This window comes from Stegostoma tigrinum, chromosome 13, assembly GCF_030684315.1.
Source record: "Stegostoma tigrinum isolate sSteTig4 chromosome 13, sSteTig4.hap1, whole genome shotgun sequence".
NCBI classification, from domain to species: domain Eukaryota; kingdom Metazoa; phylum Chordata; class Chondrichthyes; order Orectolobiformes; family Stegostomatidae; genus Stegostoma; species Stegostoma tigrinum.
The window spans coordinates 63,678,331-63,698,981 of NC_081366.1; the positions used below are offsets into that span (position 1 = coordinate 63,678,331).

At 41.7% G+C, this 20,651-nt stretch overlaps 1 pseudogene; it reads right to left on the reverse strand.

The window, feature by feature from the left end:
- Positions 1-20,651, reverse strand: part of LOC125458455 (E3 ubiquitin/ISG15 ligase TRIM25-like) — a 55,113-nt pseudogene that overhangs the window by 15,443 nt on the left and 19,019 nt on the right.

The window sequence follows — 20,651 nt, forward strand, 5'->3', positions numbered from 1 at the left end:
AATGAACATAAAAGGTGGCAAGTTATGTTACAGCTGCACAAAACTTTAGTTAGGCCACATTTAGAATATTGCTTGCAGTTCTGATTGCCACACAACCAGAAGTATATGAATGCTTTAGAGAGAGTGCAGTCAAGGTTTGCCAGGAGATTGCCTGGTTTGGAGGGTTTTAATTATGAGCAGAGGTTGGATAAACTCAGATTGCTTTCACTGAATGTTGGAGAGTAAAGGGCAGCCTGACAGAGGTCTACAACATTATGAGAGGCAGAGATAGGGTAGATAGTTCCACTACAAGAGGGTACTGGTTCAAGGTGAGAAGGGGAAAGTTTAGGGGAGAAGTGTGAGGGCAAGTTTTCACACTGAGGCTGGTGGTGCCTGGAATGCACTGCCATTGGAGGTGGTGGAAGAAGGCATGTTAGCAATGTTTAAGGTGCATCTTTATAGACGCATGAACAGAAGGTGAACAGAGGAATAGAAACCACACATGGGCAATAAGTACAAGTCTAAATAAGGATTCATCACAGGCTTGGTGGGCTGAAGGGCCTTTTCCTGTGCTGCATTGAATTGTATTGTTTTGTATTGTATCATATAATTCATATTAACACTCCTGGAGGGTCTCTGTCAGCTGCTGGTTAAAATTATGGCTCCAGAAAGACTGACAATTTAATTCAAAGCCCTTCATACACATACACCAAAACCAACCATGTCATTCATTCATTCATAATCCAAAATGAAAAATGGTAATATATACAAATCACACACCTGGTATTGCTTGAGTTAGATGGCATGAGAGAGGTGTCATGGGAAGGTTGGAAGAGGACCATTGTGAAGGATCAAGCTTTAAAGTATCTCGGAGTCATAGTCACTTCTCAGCAAATCTTACAGTAATAATTTCTTTAGCGGGGTCAAAACTAGCTTGCGAACAAAATATGGTCACTATCCTTCACAGCAATATGAAATCGCTATAAGAAATGCACGCACTTAAAAGGCAGTGCTTTGACAATGACACGTGAGCATATAATGCTCATCCTGACCACTAAGATCACAATCAGATAAACAAATCCGAGGCTCTAGATTTTATTATTTTGCTGCACACTACACATAGAAGTGACCAAATGTGACTGTTGCCTAATTTGAGTTTTCAAGCCAGTCCATCCTTACTATCATAGGTATCCCTTTCGCCAAGTATGAAATAATGATTGAGGGTAGTCTATTGTTCATCAAATGAATATCTTTTATGTAACCAATAACTACAAGTCCTAAAAATTAAAAATATCTCAACAAAACTCAAATAATTGGGATTTGTTTAGAATTACTTCTGATTTATTCTCATGCACACTTAGAAATAATAGCAACTATTTCAATATTTCATCAATAACTTAAATTTATTTCAATAATCTTGCATCAGCAACAAGTTAAAAATTGAGTTTTGGTCTCTCTTGCAAAAGATAGAAATAAATATCTTCTTTCCAGGATAGATTTAGTGTTGTGATTTATGATTTTCATATGATGAATAATTTGCCGGCTTTTTCAGTAGAATAAATTATAACAAAGCATATGTGCTTAACACTTAAATTGTTTCATTTAATTTTATTGATCAAGCACTTAGTGAACTCAACTCCCATTTCCTCATTATGGGGGAATATTTACTGAGGAGTTTCAGCAGGACTTTTTAATACCCGGGAAAGCTCACGCTACCTAAAACCTAGTTGAAATCTGGACTTTCGTGAACTCCTTCGGGTGTGAGCAGGTTGGATTGTCTGAGCGTAATTACATGTCCTTGGGTCTTGCTCCCTCTAGTGAAAGTTGAAACGAATTAGTCAAGAGATACAGTTGACCTAGCTGTTTCAGAGACAGAATTATGATTGTTATTCACCACTACTGCAATCACTTCATTACAAATATTTTGCCATATAGAGATTTTTGCTATCCCTCCCAGTATGCATGTGTTGCTAGACATCACACTGTCTCTCCTCACATAATATACGCATAGTCTCGGGGCGACGAGTCATGGCCTACACCGTGGAAAAGGCGATTGAACCAAATCAGCTGACCACATCTCTCTCGCCAACCTGAAGCTCAAACCTGTTCTTTTTTCTAAATTCCATTGCTTTTCAATCTATAAATATATAATAAATATTTCTAAACAAAGTATTTTTATAATTCATTATCAATTAAAGGCTTTCTTTATTCTCTCACACCTCCATTCTGCATATTCCTCCATTCCCCATAATTCCCTATTCTCCATCATGCCCCATTCCTCCAGGATCCTCCATGTCTCATTATCCCCATTATCCTTCATTACCTCCTATTCTTTCATTCCAGTAGAAATAAAATAATCTTTCTATATCAGTCTTGAATATTTTTATTCACATTTTAAGATACAGAATTCCAAATATTCACACCTCTCTGAACTGCCTGCAATGAAATGGCATCTTTCCTTAAGAATGGGGACAAATACTGCTTACTGAATTTATCGATCTCACCAGTGTTTCGTACTGTTGCAGTAAGATTTCTTTACTCTTGTGCTCCAAACTCCTTGAAATAAAGGCCAACGTGCTCACATACTACCTCCAACACTGTGAACTCTTGTCTTATGATTTAAACTTTTGAGAGATATCTTTTGAATATCTGCTGCAAGTCTAAATGCAACACACCTATTGATTCCCTTCTATCCACTCTGTTTGAGACTTCCTCCGAAAACTAATTAATTAATCAAACATAATTTCCTTATCATGAAGCCATGCTAACTCTGCTTGATAAGATCATGATTTTCCAAATGTGCTGCTATTACTTTCTTAATAACTAATTCCAACATTTTATAGCAATAGAAGTTGAGGCTACTCAGATGATAGATTTTGTGTCCCTCCCTTTCTTGAATTGAGGTGTCATGCTGGCAATTTCCAATCATCTGGCACTTTCCCAGAGTTCAAAGATTTTTGGAAAATTGCAATCGCTGCATTTGCTACCTCTGTAGCTACTTCTTTTAGGATTCTATATGTAAGCCAGGGGACATATCTGCCTTTATCCCCATGCGTTTGTCTAATACTACTTCTTCAATGGTGGTATTACATTCCTCCCCACCATATTCTTTAGTATTAATGGGATAGAATATAGAACAGAGAACTGTACAACACAGGAACACAGGAACCCCCTCTGCCTGCCCTTGGTCCATATCCCTTCATTCCTTGCATGTTCACATGTTTATCTAAAAGTCTCTTAAAAGTTCCTATTGTATCTGCCTCCACCACCACCCCTGGCAGTGCATTCCAGACTCCTACCATTCTCTGTGTAAAAACTTTCCCCTTGCATCTCCTTTGAACATTTCACCTCTCACTTTAAATGCATGCCCCTTCACTTTAAACATTTCAATACTGGGAAAAAGATTATGACCATCAACCCTATCTATGTAGCTCATGATTTTATAGACTTCTATCAAGTCTTCCGCCACCTTCTGCTATTCCAAGAGAAAACAACCCAAGCTTTTTCTACCCTCTCCTTTTAGCTCATACTCACTAATTCAGACAAAATTCTGGTAAACCTCTTCTGTGCCCTCTCCAAAACCTCCACATTCTTCCTGTATTGTGGTGACCAGAATTGAACTCAATACTCTAAGTGTGACTTAACCAAAGTCTTATAAAGCTTCAAATGTTTGAAGAATCTTCCACCATAAAGAATGCTGCAAAATATTATTGTAACAAAAATTTTTGTTAAGAAAGCATATGGTGTTTTGGCTTTCATTAACAGGGGGATTGAGTTTAAGAGTCGTGAGATCTTGTTGCAGCTCTATAAAACTTTGGTTAGACCGCACTTGGAATACTGCGTCCAGTTCTGGGCGCCCTATTATAGGAAAGATGTGGATGCTTTGGAGAGGGTTCAGAGGAGGTTTACCAGGATGCTGCCTGGACTGGAGGGCTTATCTTATGAAGAGAGGTTGACTGAGCTCGGTCTCTTTTCATTGGAGAAAAGGAGGAGGAGAGGGGACCTAATTGAGGTATACAAGATAATGAGAGGCATAGATAGAGTTGATAGCCAGAGACTATTTCCCAGGACAGAAATGGCTAGCATGAGGGGTCATAGTTTTAAGCTGGTTGGAGGAACGTATAGAGGAGATGTCAGAGGCAGGTTCTTTACACAGAGAGTTGTGAGAGCATGGAATGTGTTGCCAGCAGCAGTTGTGGAAGCAAGGTCATTGGGGACATTTAAGAGACTGCTGGACATGTATATGGTCACAGAAATTTGAGGGTGCATACATGAGGATCAATGGTCGGCACAACATTGTGGGCTGAAGGGCCTGTTCTGTGCTGTACTGTTCTATGTTCTATGTTCTATGTTCTATGTTCTATATCTGTTAACTCTGCTGCGTTATCCCCCATAATCATCTCCCCAGATACATTTTTGAAGCGGCCAACGTTCACTTTGACCTTTCTCTTCATTTTTATAAGTTTAAAGAAGTGCACATTGTTATGTGGTTTTTTACTTCTATTACTCTTTTAGACACTGAGTTCCAGATTCCTACAACCCTCGAATGAAAATATGTTTTTCCTCATAACTCATCTAAACCATCTGTCTGTTACTTAAATCTATGGCCCCTAATCATTAATCCTTCCATGAAGGGGAAAGGCTTATTCCTGTCTATCATATCTATGCCCGTTATAACTTTGTACATCTAAATCATGTGCTGTCTCAATCTCCTTGGCTCTATAGGAAACAACCCCAGTCATCCAATCTGTTTTTAGTTTTGAAACTCTCCAGCCCAGGCAATATCCTGATGAATCTCATTTGCACCCTTTCCATTGTTATCACATTCTTCCTATAATGTAGATTCCAGAACTGGACATAAAACTCGAGCTGTGGCTTAACCAGCATTTTTTTACAGTTCCAGCATAACCTTCCTGCTCTTAAACCCTGTGCTTTGACTAATAAAGGCAAGAATACCATATGCCTCCTTAATCATTTCATCCACTTATCCTGATATGTTAAGGGATTGAGACATATGCATTCCAAGGTCCCGTTAATCCTTGGCCCTTCCCAGGGTTCTGCTGCTCATCATGTATTCCCTTGCCTTTTTTGTCCTGTCCAAGTCCATCATCTCAGATTTAAATGGATTGAATTCCAATTGCCACTGATTAGTCTATCTGGCCAGCCTGTCTATGTCTTCTTGTTGGTCTAAGCCTAGCCGACTGACTATTTACCATCACACCAATTCTTGGATCATCTATAAGAGTATGTGGTTTTCAAGAGCGAACATAAAAGATAGGAGAGCTAAAGGGGATATGAAAGGATGCTGGCTTATAAAATAAAAGAAAATGCTAAATTATTTTGTTGGTACATTAAGGATAAGACGATAATGGAGTTATTAAGAATCACAGAGGTAATTTGTGCATGGAGACAGAGGATCTAGATAAGGCTCCTGATTAATTCTCCTATATTCAAGTATAAATAATTTTCACAAGCCACAAACAACAAGGGCTCCAACAAAGACCCTGTGGGATCTCACAGGGCACAAATCTCCAGTGGGAAAATACCCCTCAGTCACCACGCTGCGTTTCCTGCGACTCAGCCAATTCTGGATCTAATTTGCCATATTTCCTTGGATCTCATGGATTCTTATCTTTGCCATCCCGCCTTCCTATGGGACCTTATCAAAGCCTTGCTGAAGGCCTAAGTAGACTACATCAAAAGCAGTTCCCTCATCTAGACACCAAGCCACCTCTTTGAAAAATTGAATTAAGTTGGTCAGACATGACCTTCCATTAACAAAACCAGGTTGACCTGTTTTGACTAATCCCTGCCTTTCCAAATACAGGTTGATTCTATCCCCAGAATCACTTTTCCAGTAGATTCCCCACCACTAAAGTTATAGTTTCTTGGTGTCCAAGATCCCTTGCTCCCTTCTTAAAGAACCATATCACATTGGCTGTCCTCTCGTCCTCTGGTGTCTCTCTTCTAGCCAGAGGCGAATTGAAAATTATTGTCAGCGTCCTTTACTGTTTCCTCCCTTAAGTCACCCAACAGCTTGTGATATATTTCGTCAGAGATATTTCTACTGTTAAGCCTGTCAGACAGCCCAGAACGTTCTGTCTGTCAGTGCTAATTTCTTTAAATTGTATCACAGTCCTTATCCCTAGTTTCTATACTCGTATCATTCCTCTCATTAGTGAACACCAACATAAAGTGTTCATTTAGAACCTTATCTAGATCCTGTCTCCATGCACAAATTACCTCTGTGATCCTTAATAACACCATTATCCTTTTATCCTTAATGTGCCTCCAAAATAATTTAGCATTTTCTTTTATTTTATAAGCCAGTATCCTTTCGTATCCCCTTTAGCTCTGCTATCTTCCTTTTATGTTCGCTCTTGAAAATCACCTACTCCTTTAGGGCTTCTGTTGTTTTGACCCCTCAGTGCCTGCCATAAGCCTTCATTTTTCTCTTTATCTAATCTCGCATATCCCTTGATATCCAGGGTTCACAGGATTTGATGGTCTCACACTTTTTTATTGGAACAGATTGGCTCTGTACTCTCCATATTTCCTTCTTGAATGCATCCTAGTGGTCAGCGAAAGATTTACCTGAAAGTATTTGCTTCCAGTCTGGCTAAATCATACCTGATCTGACTAAAATCATGCTTCTCCCAGTTGAGAACTTTGATTTGAAGCATATCTTTGTCATTTTATGTAACAATTTTGAATCTAATGGAGTTATGTTTACTGTCTGCAAAATGCTCCCTCACTGATAATTCAACTATTTGCCCACTTTTGTTACTTAAAGTTTTGTCCAGGACAGACCCCTCTCTATTGTTGCATTCTGCACTCTCGCTTAAAAAGCTGTGTGGGATTTATTTTAAAAATGCTACTCCTAAGCTTTTCACACTATGACTACCCTAGTTAATATTGGGATATTGAAGTACCTTAAAATCACAACCCTATTAATTTTACACTTCCCTGAAATTTGTTGGCATATTTGCTTTCCTATCTCTCTTGCACTTTTAGGAGGCCAATAATACACTTCTAAAAATTTCTTGAATTTCTTTTATCCTGGAATATTGAGCTACCAGTCCTGCCACTCTCAACAATATCTCAGTTCAAGCAATGACACCGTACCCCATGTTTTAAATTCTGACTTCATCTGCCTTGTTCGTCAGGCTCCTTTAAAGTTTAGGCAAAGATCTATAGCTCGGGTTATGGATGAAGTTGTTGACTTGCTCGCCGACTAGCTTGTTTTTGTTCAGACGTCTTGTCACCATGCTAGGTAACATCATCAGTGGACCCTCCGATGAAACCATGTTATTCTGCTCCGCTCAGAATTTATACTGTCTGGTCCGTTATGTTGAGTACTGACATTTTCAGTTTTGATCTGTATGGGTTTGAATATGGGATCCAATTCTATATGTTTGTTGATTGAAGAATGGATAGAGAACCATGCCTCTTGGAAGTCTTGTGCATGTTTATGTTTGGCCTGGGCTACTGTGGTCACTTTATCCCAGTTCAATTGATGACCTTCATTGTCTGAATGTACAGGTATTAAGATGTACCCCTTACATTAAAAGAAATAGAATCCAACATTGTCAAACTCCCTTCTGCCTCAGCTGGCCCAAATTTCTGTACCCTCATGATTCACTTGCCATAATTTTGGTCATCCATCTTCCCCTGCTGAACACTTCTTCTGAATCTCACCTCATTACCAAGTTAGTTCAAGCCCTTCTCAATAGCACTGGAAAACCTTCCCTTAGGGATGCTATGCTCATTCCAGTTAAGGTGCAAACCATCCACCTTGTACATGTCCCATTGTTGACAAAAACACTCCCAATGTCCAAATTTTTCATACCTTCCCTCTGCACAATATTTTTAGCCACATATTCATCTGGAGTAACCATCTATTCCAATACTCACTTGTACATAGTACCAGAAGTAATCAAGTGATTATTACCTTTTGGGTCCTGTTCATTAATCTTTCTCCTAGCACCTAAATTCGACTTATAGAACCTCTTTGTTTTTCTACATACATCATTGGTACTAATGTTATGGACTAGACTAGACCCCCTCAAAATATTTTAAGAAGACAGCCCAGATCTTAGATTTTTCTTATTTTAAAGGTGAATGTGAAGTGGCGTGCAATGCAATGCAACTGGTCAAACTACTTGATGTTAAGCAAAGCACAAATTGTTTAAAACTATAGTTAAAATACAAACAAATGAAAGAAATTTAGAATAACTTAGCTACTGAAAAACTCAACCAAATAATAGTTACAGTACCTATCACTAATTAACTGTTTCAATGCATAGAACATAGAACATAGAACATTACAGCACAGTACAGGCCCTTTGGCCCTCGATGTTGTGCCGATCTGATGTCCATCTAACCTACACTATTCCACATACGTCCATATGCTTGTCCAATGATGGCTTAAATGTACCTAAAGTTGGCGAATCTACTACCGTTGCAGGAAAAGTGTTCCATGCCCTTATTACTCTCTGAGTAAAGAAACTACCTCTGACATCTGTCCTATATCTTTCACCCCTCAATTTAAAGCTATGCCCCCTTGTGCTTGCCATCACCATCCTAGGAAAAAGGCTCTCCCTATCCACCCTATCTAACCCTCTGATTATTTTATATGTTTCAATTAAGTCACCTCTCAACCTTCTTCTCTCTAACGAAAACAGCCTCAAGTCCCTCAGCCTTTCCTCATAAGACCTTCCCTCCATACCAGGCAACATTCTAGTAAATCTCCTCTGCACCCTTTCCAAAGCTTCCACATCCTTCTTATAATGCGGTGACCAGAACTGTACGCAATACTCCAAGTGCGGCCGCACCAGAGTTTTGTACAGCTGCAGCATAACCTCATGGTTCTGGAACTCGATCCCTCTATTAATAAAAGCTAAAACACTGTGTGCCTTCTTAACAGCCCTGTCAACCTGAGTGGCAACTTTCAAGGATCTGTGTACATGGACACAGAGATCTCTCTGCTCATCTACACTACCAAGAATCTTACCATTAGCCCAGTATTTTGCCTTCCGGTTACTCCTACCAAAGTACATCACCTCACACTTGTCCGCATTAAAATCCATTTGCCAACTCTCAGCCCAGCTCTGCAGCTTATCCATGTCTCTCTGCAACCTACAGCATCCTTCATCAGTATCCACAACTCCGCCGACCTTAGTGTTGTCTGCAAATTTACTAACCCATCCTTCTACGCCCTCATCCAGGTCATTTATAAAAATGACAAACAGCAGTGGATCCAACACCGACCCTTGCGGTACACCACTTGTAACTGGTCTCCAGGATGAACATTTCCCATCAACCACCACCCTCTGTCATCTTTCAGCAAGCCAATTTCCAATCCAAACTGCTATATCTCCCACAATCCCATTCCTCCGCATTTTGTACAATAGCCTACTGTGGGGAACCTTATCGTACGCCTTGCTGAAATCCATATAGGCCACATCAACCGGTTTACTTTCATCTACCTGTCTGGTCACCTTCTCAAAGAACTCAATGAGGTTTGTGAGGCACGACCTTCCCTTCACAAAACCATGCTGACTATCCCTAATCAATTTATTTTTTTTTAGATGATTATAAATCCTCTCCCTTATAAACTTTTCCAACACTTTACCAACAGCTGAGGTAAGGCTCACTGGTCTATAATTACCAGGGTTGTCTCTACACCCCTTCTTGAACAGGGAAACCACATTTACTATCCTCCAGTTGTCTGGCACTATTCCTGTAGACAATGATGAGTTAAAGATCAATGCCAAAGGCTCGGCAATCTCCTCCCTGGCTTCCCAGAGAATCCTTGAAGAAATCCCATCCATCCAGGGGATATATCTATCTTCACCCTCTGTAGGAATACTAATACCTCTTACTTGTGAACCTCAATCCCACCTAGTCTAGTATCCTGTATCTCAGTATTCTCCTCGACAACAATGTCGTTTTCTAGAGTGAACACACGCAACTTACCACTACTATCCTTGATTGGGCCTAATCTTACTTTCGTCCTTCTTTTATTCCTTAAATACCTATAGCAAGCCTTAGGGTTTACCCTGATCCTATCGCCAACAACTTCTCATGTCTCCTCCTGGCTCTTCTGAGCTCTCTCTTTAGGTCTTTCCTGGCTACCTTGTAGCCCTCAAGCGCCCTAACTGAGCCTTCACATCTCATCCTAACATAAGCCTTCTTCTTCCTCTTGACCAGAGATTCCACCTCCTTCGTAAACCACGGCTCCCATGCTCTACAGCTTCCTCCCTGCCTGACAGGTACATACTTATCTAGGACACACAGGAGCTTTTCCTTGAATAAGCTTCACATTTCTATTGTGCCCATCCCCTGCAGTTTCCCTCCCCATCCTATGCTCCCTAAATCTTGCCTAATCTCATCGTAATTGCCTTTCCCCCAGCTATAACTCTTGCCCAGTGGTATACACCTATCCCTTTCCATCACTAAAGTAAATATAACAGAGTTGTGATCGCTATCACCAAAGTGCTCACCTACTTCCAAATCTATCATCTGGACGGGCTCATTACCCAGTACCAAATCTAATGTGGCTTCGCCCCTTGTTGGCCTACCTACATATTGTGTCAGGAAGCCCTCCTGCACACACTGGACAAAAACTGACCCTTCTATAGTGCTCGGTCTATAGTGTTCCCAGTCAATATTTGGAAAGTTGAAGTCCCCATGACAACTACCCTGCCTCTCTCACTCCTATCGAGAATCATCTTTGCTATCCTTTCCTCTACATATCTGGAACTATTCAGAGGCCTATAGAAAACTCCCAACAGGGTGACCTCTCCTTTCCCGTTTCTAACCTCAGCCCATACTACATTAGTTGACGAGTCCCCAAACATCCTTTCTACAACTGTAATACTGTCCTTGACCAACAATGCCACACCTCCCCACCTTTTACCATCTTCTCTGTTCTTACTGAAACATCTAAATCCCGTAACCTGCAACAACCATTCCTGTCCCTGCTCTATCCATGTCTCTGAAATGGCCACAACATCGAAATCCCAGGTACTAATCCATGCTGCAAGTTCACCCTTATTCCGTACGCTCCTGGCGTTGAAGTAGACGCACTTCAAACCAACTTCTTGCTTGCTGGTGCCATCTTGCGTCCCTGAAACTTTATTTTGGACCTCCCTGCTCTCAACCTTTTCTATACTCGAATTACAATTTTGGTTCCCATCCCCCTGCTGAATTAGTTTAAACCCAACTGAATAGCTTTAGCAAATTCCCCGCCCCCCCCAGGATATCGGTACCCCTCTGGTTCAGGTGAAGACCATCTTGCTTGTAGAGGCCTCACCTACCCCAGAAAGAGCCCCAATTATCCAAGAATCCAAAACCCTCTCTCCTGCACCATCCCTGTAGCCACGCGTTCAACTCCTCTCTCTCCATATTCCTTGCCTCACTAGCATGTGGCACGGGCGACAAACCAGCGACAACAACTCTGTTTGTCCTAGCTCTCAGCTTCCATCCTAGCTCCCTGAATTTCTGCCTTAAATCCCCATCTCTCTTCCTACCTATGTCATTGGTGCCAATGTGGACCACGACTTGGGGCTGCTCCCCCTCCCCCTTAAGGATCCCAAAAACACGATCAGAGACATCACGCATCCTGGCACCTTGGAGGCAACACACCAACCTTGTCCCCACAGAACCTCCTATCTGTCCCTCTAACTATGGAGTCCCCAATGACTTCTGCTCTGCTCCTCTTCCCCCTTCCCTTCTGAGCAGCAGGGACAGACTCTGTGCCAGAGACCTGTGCCCCACTGCTTTCCCCTGGTAAGTCATTCCCCACAACAGTATCCAAAATGGTATACTTATTATTGAGGGGAATGGCCACAGGGGATCCCTGCACTGCCTGCCGGTTCCCTTTCCGTCCCCAGACCGTAACCCATCTGCCTTTTTCTTGTACCTGAGGAGTGACTGTCTCCGTGTAACTCCTCTCAATAAACCCCTCTGCCTCCCGAATGATCCAAAGTTCATCCAGCTCCAGTTCCCTAACACGGTTTTCAAGGAGCTGGAGTTGGGTGCACTTCCCGCAGATGTAGTAAGCAGGGACACTAGTGGTGACCCTTACCTCCATCATTCTGCAGGAGGAACATTCAACTGCCCTTATCTCCGTTCCCATTATTCTAAATTCCCAAGACTGCTAAAAAATAAAGAATAATAAATAAACTTGCTACCTTACCAATCAGGCACACAGAACCTTTTGTTTTGGTTAGAGGAGGAGGATGGGTGGGAGACACTACCAGAGTAGTGTTTCGGGTAACGCAACTACACAAATAAATTACCTCATTTACTCACCATTTGCGTGTCCGCTCCTGCTCAGCGTACCTCCGCCTATTCATGAGGTAAGCGTCTTATAAATTCAAAAACAGTGACTCACCTGTTTCCCGACAGGCCCCTCCTCCAAGCTCCCGCTCGCGCTGCTGCTCAACCAGAAATGGAAGGCACTGACACTCGAGGTAAGCTCGGTATTATAACTGTACTGGAACAGTCTGTATAGGGGAGTGGCAAGTTCTGGAGCACAAGTCTTCAGCACTATTGCCAGAATGTTGTCAGGATTCACAGCCTTTGCAGTATCCAATGTCTCCAACTGTTACTTAATATCACATGAAATGGATCGAACTGGCTGAAGACTAGTATCTGAAATGCTGGGGACTACTGGAGGAGGCTGAGTTGGATCATCCACATGGCACTTTTGACTGAAGATTGCTGCAAATGCTACTGCCTTATCTTTTTCACTGATGTGCTGGGGTCTTCCATCATTGAGGATGGGGATATTTGTAGAACCTCCTCCTCCTCCAGTGAGCTGTTTAATTGTTCACCACTATTCATGAATCGATGTGGCAAGACTGTAGAGCTTACACATGATGTGCACTTGCTTCTGTAATCTCATTGAATTTGGACAAGATATACAAGCAAGGGAAGCTGTAGTGTCACAAAGGATTTTGAGAGCAGCTGTTCTGATGAAGAGAGTAGAAGATGCTACAACACAGTGTGAAATCTTCCAAATCCATATGAACCATGGGTATGTTACAGCACAGAAAGAGGCCATCCAGCCCATTATGTCTGCTCTCAATTATCAAAACCTGCTTTGCTGTTTTGCAGGTTACTGCACTTCAGGTGCTGATCCAAATCCATTTTAAATGAGTTGAGGGTTTCAACATCAAGCATCATACAGTGCAGTGAATTCTGAACACGCACTGACCTCTGAGTGAAAAAAGGTTTTCTCAAGTTCCTCTAATCCTTCTACCAGCTTCAATCTCAACCCTGATAATAGACTTCTCCACCAGAAGAAACAAGTCTTCTCTGTACATGCCAACTGGGCCCTTATTATTTTGTACACTTTAATTATACTACCCTTACTCTTTCCAGAGGAAGTGTATCCTTCCTACATTGTGATGTATGCACAAAACTCCAGCTCTGGCCTAACACATGTTGAATATAGATCCACAATTACATCCTTGTTCAATACTTCACCCAATGAAGAAAAGTCCCACCAAACATCTTCTTTACTATCTTACCTACCTTTGAAGCAGCAGCTCAACATGTTTCTGAAAGCCATCAAACCAGCACAGAATTTAACAGAGACGTACCTTGCTCAGATCAAACAAACTATCCAACAAGTTCCCAAATGTTGCAAGAATCAGTGATGGAAGGATCGTTCAAAAGTATCAAGGACACACCTATTTCTACAACTAGATATCAGATACAGAGATATAAATTGACAGCCCAAGATTGCAAATTATACAAAAGAAGGCTAAGAGATTGGGAGGAGAGATGTCTGGATGCATTTTAGCAAGATACTGAGGAATTAGTCAAGTCTGAAGAAGACAAGGCATCTACTGACTAATATGCGCAGTGAAATCAAGGATTATATCAGCTAATGCAGTGATCGTAATGCATATCAAACTAACTATCAAGCTACACAATTACTAATGACACATTACATCTCAGATAGACTATGGATGAAACTGAGAATAGATCTCTTCACACTCGCAAAATCTGATTATTTTGTCACTGGGAAGTATTATTCTGATGTCAAGGAAGTGGGCAAGCTGATTTCACTGGCCATCACTGAGATTGTCCAATATCTGAATGCTGCTATGGCATTCTCAACATCATTATGGGAAACTAGGGAAGAGACTGCAGGGCCCTTGCTGAGATGTTTGGATTATCAATAGCCACAGGCAAGGTGGCAGAGTTAAGAGGCTGGCAAATATTTTAAGAAAGGCTGCAAAGAAAAGCCAGAGAACTATAGGTCAGTGAGCCTGACAACTGTAATGTTCACAGAATCCCTACAGTGTGGAAACAGGCCCTTTGGCCCAACAAGTCAAACCTCAAAGGAGCCCACCTAGACCCATACCCCATGACCCACCTAATCTGCACATCCCTGAACATTATGGGCAATTTAGCATGACCAATCCACCTAGCCTGCACATCTTTGGCTGTGGGAAGAAACTGGAGCATCCGGAGGAAACCAATGCAGACACAGGGAGAATGCGCAACATCCACACAGACAGTCACCCAAGGGTGGAATTAAACCCGGATCCCTGGCACTGTGAGGCAGCAGGGCTAACCGCTGAGGGACTGTGTCGCCCATGGACGACACCAAATAGGAAAGTTATTGGAGGAGATTCTTGCAGAAAGCATGTGGAAAGGCAAGAGCCGATTCGGGATAGTCAGCATGGATTTGTGTGTGGGAAAACACGTCTCACAAATTTGCTTGAGTTATTTTGAAGAGATTACCAAGAAGAAAGATAAGGGCTGGTAGACATTGTCTACATAGACTCTAGCATGGCTTTCAACAAGGTCCCGCTTGGTAGACTGATTAGTAAGGTTAGATTACATGATACAGAGTGGTGGCAGAGAGCTGTTATTCGGATTGGAGGCCTATGACTAGCAGTGTGTGTTCTGGGTCCACTGCTGTTCGTTTGTTATGTCAATGATTTGGATGAGAGTATGGGAGGTATGTTTAGTAAGTATGCGGATGATGGACTGTGAAGAAGGTTAGCTCAGAGATCTTGATCAGACTGGCCAATGGGCTGAAAAGTGGCAGATGGAGTTTAATTTAGACAAATGCGTAGTGTTGCATTTTGGTAAGGCAAACCAAAGTCATACTTATACAATTAATGATCTGGACCTGGTGAGTTTTATTGTACAGAGGAGCCTAAGATTGCAAGTTCATAGTTTGCAGATAAACAGGGTAGTGAAGAAGGCATTTTGCATGCCTGCCTTCATTGTTCACAGCATTGAGAATATGAGGTGAAACATCATATTACAGCTGTAGAGAACATTGGTGAGGCCATTTTTAGAATGCTGCATAGAATTCTGATCGCCCTGCTATGGGAAGGATATAGATAAACTTATATAAGAACGTAAGAACTAGGAGTAGGAGTAGGCCATCTAGCCCCTCGAGCCTCACCCGGCATTTAATAAGATCATGGCTGATCTTTTTGAGATTCAGCTCCACTTACCCGTCCGCTCACCACATCCCTAATTCCTTTACTGTTCAAAAATTTATCCAGCCTTGCCTTAAACACATTCAGTGAGGTAGCTTCAACTGCTTCACTGGGCAGGGAATTCCACAGATTTACAGCCCTTTGGGTGAAGAAGTTCCTCCTGTCCTCAGTCCTACATCTGCTTCCCTTTATTTTGAGGCTATGCCCTCTAGTCCTAGTTTCACCTGCTAGAGGAAACAAACTCCCTGCCTCCACTTATCTACTATCTTCATAATCTTATATGTTTCCATAAGATCTCCCCTCATTCTTCTGAATTCCAATGAGTATAATTGCAGTCTATTCAGTCTCTCCTCCTAATACAACCCTCTCAATTCTGGAATCAACCGATTGAATTTCCTTTGCACCCCCTCCAGTGCTCATATATTGCTTCTCGAGTAAGGAGACCAAAACTGCACTCCAGGTGTGGCCTCACCAGGACCCAATACAGCTGCAGCATAGCCTCCCTGTTTTTAAACTCCATCCCTCTGGCAATGACAGACAAAATTCCATTTGCTTTTTTCATGACCTGCTGCACCTGCAATCCTACTTTCAGTGATTCATGCACAACGACACTCAGCATGCTGCAAATTTTTACCATTTAAAACATAAACCATTTTGCTGTTATTCCTACCAAAATGGATGACCTCACACTTATCAACATTGTACTCAATCTGCCAGACTTTTGCCCACTCACTTAGATTGTCTATATCCCTCTGCGGACTTTCAGTGTCTTCTGCACAGTTTTCTCTACCACTCATCTTAGTGTCATCTGAAAATTTGGACACATCATACTTGGTCCCCAGCTCCAAATCATCTTTGTAAATTGTAAACAATTGTGGTCCCAACACTGATCCCTGTGGCACGTCATTAGCCACTGACCACCAACAAGAAAAACACCCATTTACCCCTACTCTTGTTTTCTACAAGCCAAACAATCCTCTATCCATACTAATACATTACCTGTAATACTGTACAACTTTATCTTACGTAGCAGCCTTTAGTGTGGCACCTTGTCAAATGTCTTCTGGAAATCCAGATACACCACATCCACAGGTTCCCCATTGTCCACCATGCAAGTAATGTCCTCAAAGAATTCCACCAAATTAGTTAAACCTGACCTATCCTTCATGAACCCATGCTGGGTGTTCCCAATGGGACAATTTATATCTAGATGTCTTGCTATTTCTTCCTTATTGATAGATTCAAGCATTTCTGTCACTACTGAAGTTAAGCTAACTGGCCGAAATTTACCTGCTTTTTGTATACTTCCTTTTTTAATGTCATATTAGCTGTTTTCCAATCTGCGGGAACGACCACAGAGTCCAGTGAATTTCGGTAAATAATTACTCATGCATTTGCCATTTCCCTATCACCTCTTTTAGTACCCTGGGATGCATTTCATCTGGGCCAGGAGACTTGTCTACCTTTAGTCCCATTAGTTTGCCCAGCACTGCCTCCTTAGTGATAGTTTCTAGGTCGTCACCTGCTATAACCTTCTTGCTATCAGCTTTCGGCCTGTTATTGTGTCTTCCACTGTGAACACCAATACAAAATAACTGTTTAATGCCTTAGCTATTTCCTCATCCCCAGTTATTAAATTGGCCTTGTCATCCTCTAAAGGACCAATGTTTACCTTCTCCACTCTTTTACAATCTACATATTTATAGGAACTTTTGCTGCCTGTTTTTAAATTCTGAGCTAGCTAACTCTCATAATCTATCTTACTTTTCTTTATAACTTTTTTTGTGGCTTTCTGTTGGCCTTTAAAGATTTCCCAGTCTACTAGTTTCCCACTAGTCCTTGCTTTTTTGCACGTTTTTTTTTCAATCTGACACTTTCTTTTATTTCCTTATTCATGCATGGCTGGCTCTCTCTTATCTAACAGTTCTTCCTTATCACTGGAATATACACTGTGAAACATCATTTTGAAAGTTGTCCACTGTTCCTCAATTGACCCACCATAAAGTTTTTGCTCCCATTCTACCTTAGCAAACTCCTCCCTCATCCCATCGTAGTCTCCCTTGTTTAAGCACAGGACATAGGTACTGGATTTAACCTTGTCACACTCCATCTGTATTTTAAATGTGACCATACTGTGATCGATCCTTCCGAGTCAATCCTTAACTGTGAGATCATTCATTATTCCTGTCACATTACACAGGACTAAATCTAGGATAGCGTGCTTCCTCATAGGTTCTATTAAATACTGTTCAAGGGAATTATCACGGATACATTCTATGAACCCCTCCTCAAGCCTGCCATGACCAACCTGGTTTGACCAATCGATTTGTAGCTTAAAATCCCCCATGACAATTGCCATTTTACCATTCTTACATTCATTAGCTATTTCTACGTTTACTGCCCGCCTGGCCACAATGTCATTATTTGGTGGCCTATAGACCACATCTATCAGTGACCTCTTCTCCCTGCTATTCCTAATTTCCACCCAAATGGATTCAACCTTTTGTTCAGTAGAACCTATCTCATCTCTCTACCACCCTGATATCATCCTTAGAAGTCTGAGCAACACAACCTCCCTTATCTTCCTATCTGTCCTTCCGAACAGTTTGATACCCCTGAATATTTAACTCCCAGTCATGACCACTCTGCAACCATGTCTCTGTAATGGCCACTAAATCATACCCAATTGCCACGATTTGCACCGTCAACTCATCCACCTTGTTTCAAATGCTCCAAGCATTCAGATAAAGTGCCTTATTGCCAGTTTTTGCACCTTCTTTCTGAATCCTTTCACCTCCATTACCAGTAGCTCTTGAGTTCTTCTTCCCTTTAACTTTTTTCCTAATTTTCAATGGAGATGAAGCTGCCTCGTCACCTGATAACCTGCTGCTTTGCCTTTCATTTGAAAGGGTACAGAAAAACATTACAAGACTGTTGCCAGGACTGGAGGTTTGAGTGATAAAGAGAGATTGGATAGGCTGAGACCTTTTGACACTTGAACATCACAGGCTAAAATGTGACGTTATAGAGGTTTATAAAATCATGAAGGGCACAATTAGGGTGAATAGCTAAGGTCTTTTTCCAAGGGTAGGGGAGTCCAGAACTAGAGATTTAAGGTGAGAGGAGAAAAATTTAAAAGAGACCTGAGAGACAACTTTTTCACACAGAAGGTGGCACATTTATGGAATGAGCTGCCAGAGGAAGTTGTAGAGGTGGCTAAAATTACAACATCTCAAAGATATTTGAACAGGTTTAGGAGGATGTGGGCCACATGCAGGCAAATGGGACTAGTTGAGTTCGGGATAGCTGGTTGGCATTGTATAATGCTTCAACACTTTCAACAAAAGTCAGTGCAAATGACAACCTGGATGGGATTGTCACCTTGCTCATAAACAATAGAAATGAATGAGGAGATATACTGCTACAAGTTGTAGGCATACAACTGGAGAAGCTACTCCTGAACTATATGTGGCTGATCAGGAAGATGCGAATGCAACATCTGCATGGTCCACATGTCGTCAATTAAACCCAGACATCTGCTAGACCCATGAACAGAAATGGAATAATGGAAACAACAGGAATTTCAAGGGAATGTGGACTTCACTGCCTAGGCCAGCATTTGTTGCCAATTTCTAATTGCTCTGGAGAGGGTAGTGATGACCTGCTTTCTTGAGCCACTGCAGTCTTTACGGTATTGGGATACCACAGCAGTGTGGCTTAAACAAGTCTTTGAGCTTTCTTAACACGGTCTTCCTAACTGTCACCATAAATTACAATATCATCTAAATATACAATGCAGTTACAAACTTCAGCTGTGATTGGATTCATGAGCCTCTGGAATGTAGCTTGGACTTTCTTTAACTCAAATGGCATCACCCGACAGGTACTTTCAGCTGTATGTCCAGGGTTTACCTTATTCTTTTGCAGTAGTCCTACAAGATCCTCCCACTGTCCTTTCTCTCAATATGAGAACACAGTATCTAACTGTCCTAAAATTTCTGTTAACCAGCTGAATTGTAGAGAGTTCATATTGAGAACTGCCCATTGTCCCTCTCCCTTATTACCTTTGTAATTTGCTACTCTTATTATCACCTGACACAGCTGTTTCCTCTTTACCCTCTTCCCTGTAATTATATCTTTTCAGCATATTTATTTAATAACTGATTCTTCTTCCTACGATTAGGCGTATTAGTTAAGTCACTTTACTAAGCCTTCTGATCGCTTTGCATGGACCACTGAATTTCACCTTCAGAAGTTCACTTTGTAAAGGCAACCGTACCAATAATTTATCTGCCACTTGAAATACTCCAGTGATGAATATTTATCCACTCATCCTTTCATTTTTGCTTTTGAGATGGTTACATTTTTCTGTGCTACACTACACTTGGATAGCAAGAAGCTTTTTCCCAGAGTGGGGGACTCAAATACTAGGGGTCATGAATTCAAAATGAGAGGAGGAACGTTTATAGGAGATATGCGTGGAAAGTTATTTACGCAGAGTGGTGGGTGTCTTTTAAGATGCATCTGGACAGGTACATGGATGGGCAGGGAGCAAAGGGATACAGACCCTTAGAAAATAGATGACAGGTTTAGACAGAGGATCTCAATTGGCGCAGGCTTGGAGGGCCGAGGGGCCTGTTCCTGTGCTGTACTTTTCTTTCTTTGTTGTTTGTACACACGCCTGTGAGTCTTTCTAGAAACGTGGACACATAATCCAACAATGAGGATTCATCTTTCTGCTTCAAGAACTTCTCCCTGATCACTTTTAATGGACCTCTCATCTCATGATCATAAACCAGTTCAAATGGGCTTAACTCAGCAGATTAATTTGGGGAATCTTTAGTTGAAAATAATAAGAAATTTAATCCTTCACCCCTGACCTTTGGGTATTCCTGACAGTATACCCAAATCACGGTGTGGCGCGGTAGCTCAGTGGTTAGCACTGCAGCCTCTCAGTGCCAGGGACCCGGGTTCGAATCCAGCTCCAGGTAACTGTCTGCTCAAAGTTTGCACATTCTCCCCGTGTCTGCGTGGGTTTCCTCTGGGTGCTCCGGTTTCCTCCCACAGTCCAAAGATGTGCAGGCTAGGTGGATCAGCCATGCTAAATTGCCTATAGTGTTCAGGGGTGTGTGGGTTATAGGGGGATGGGTCTGGGTGAGAAGCTGCAAGGGGCAGTGTGGACTTGTTGGGCCG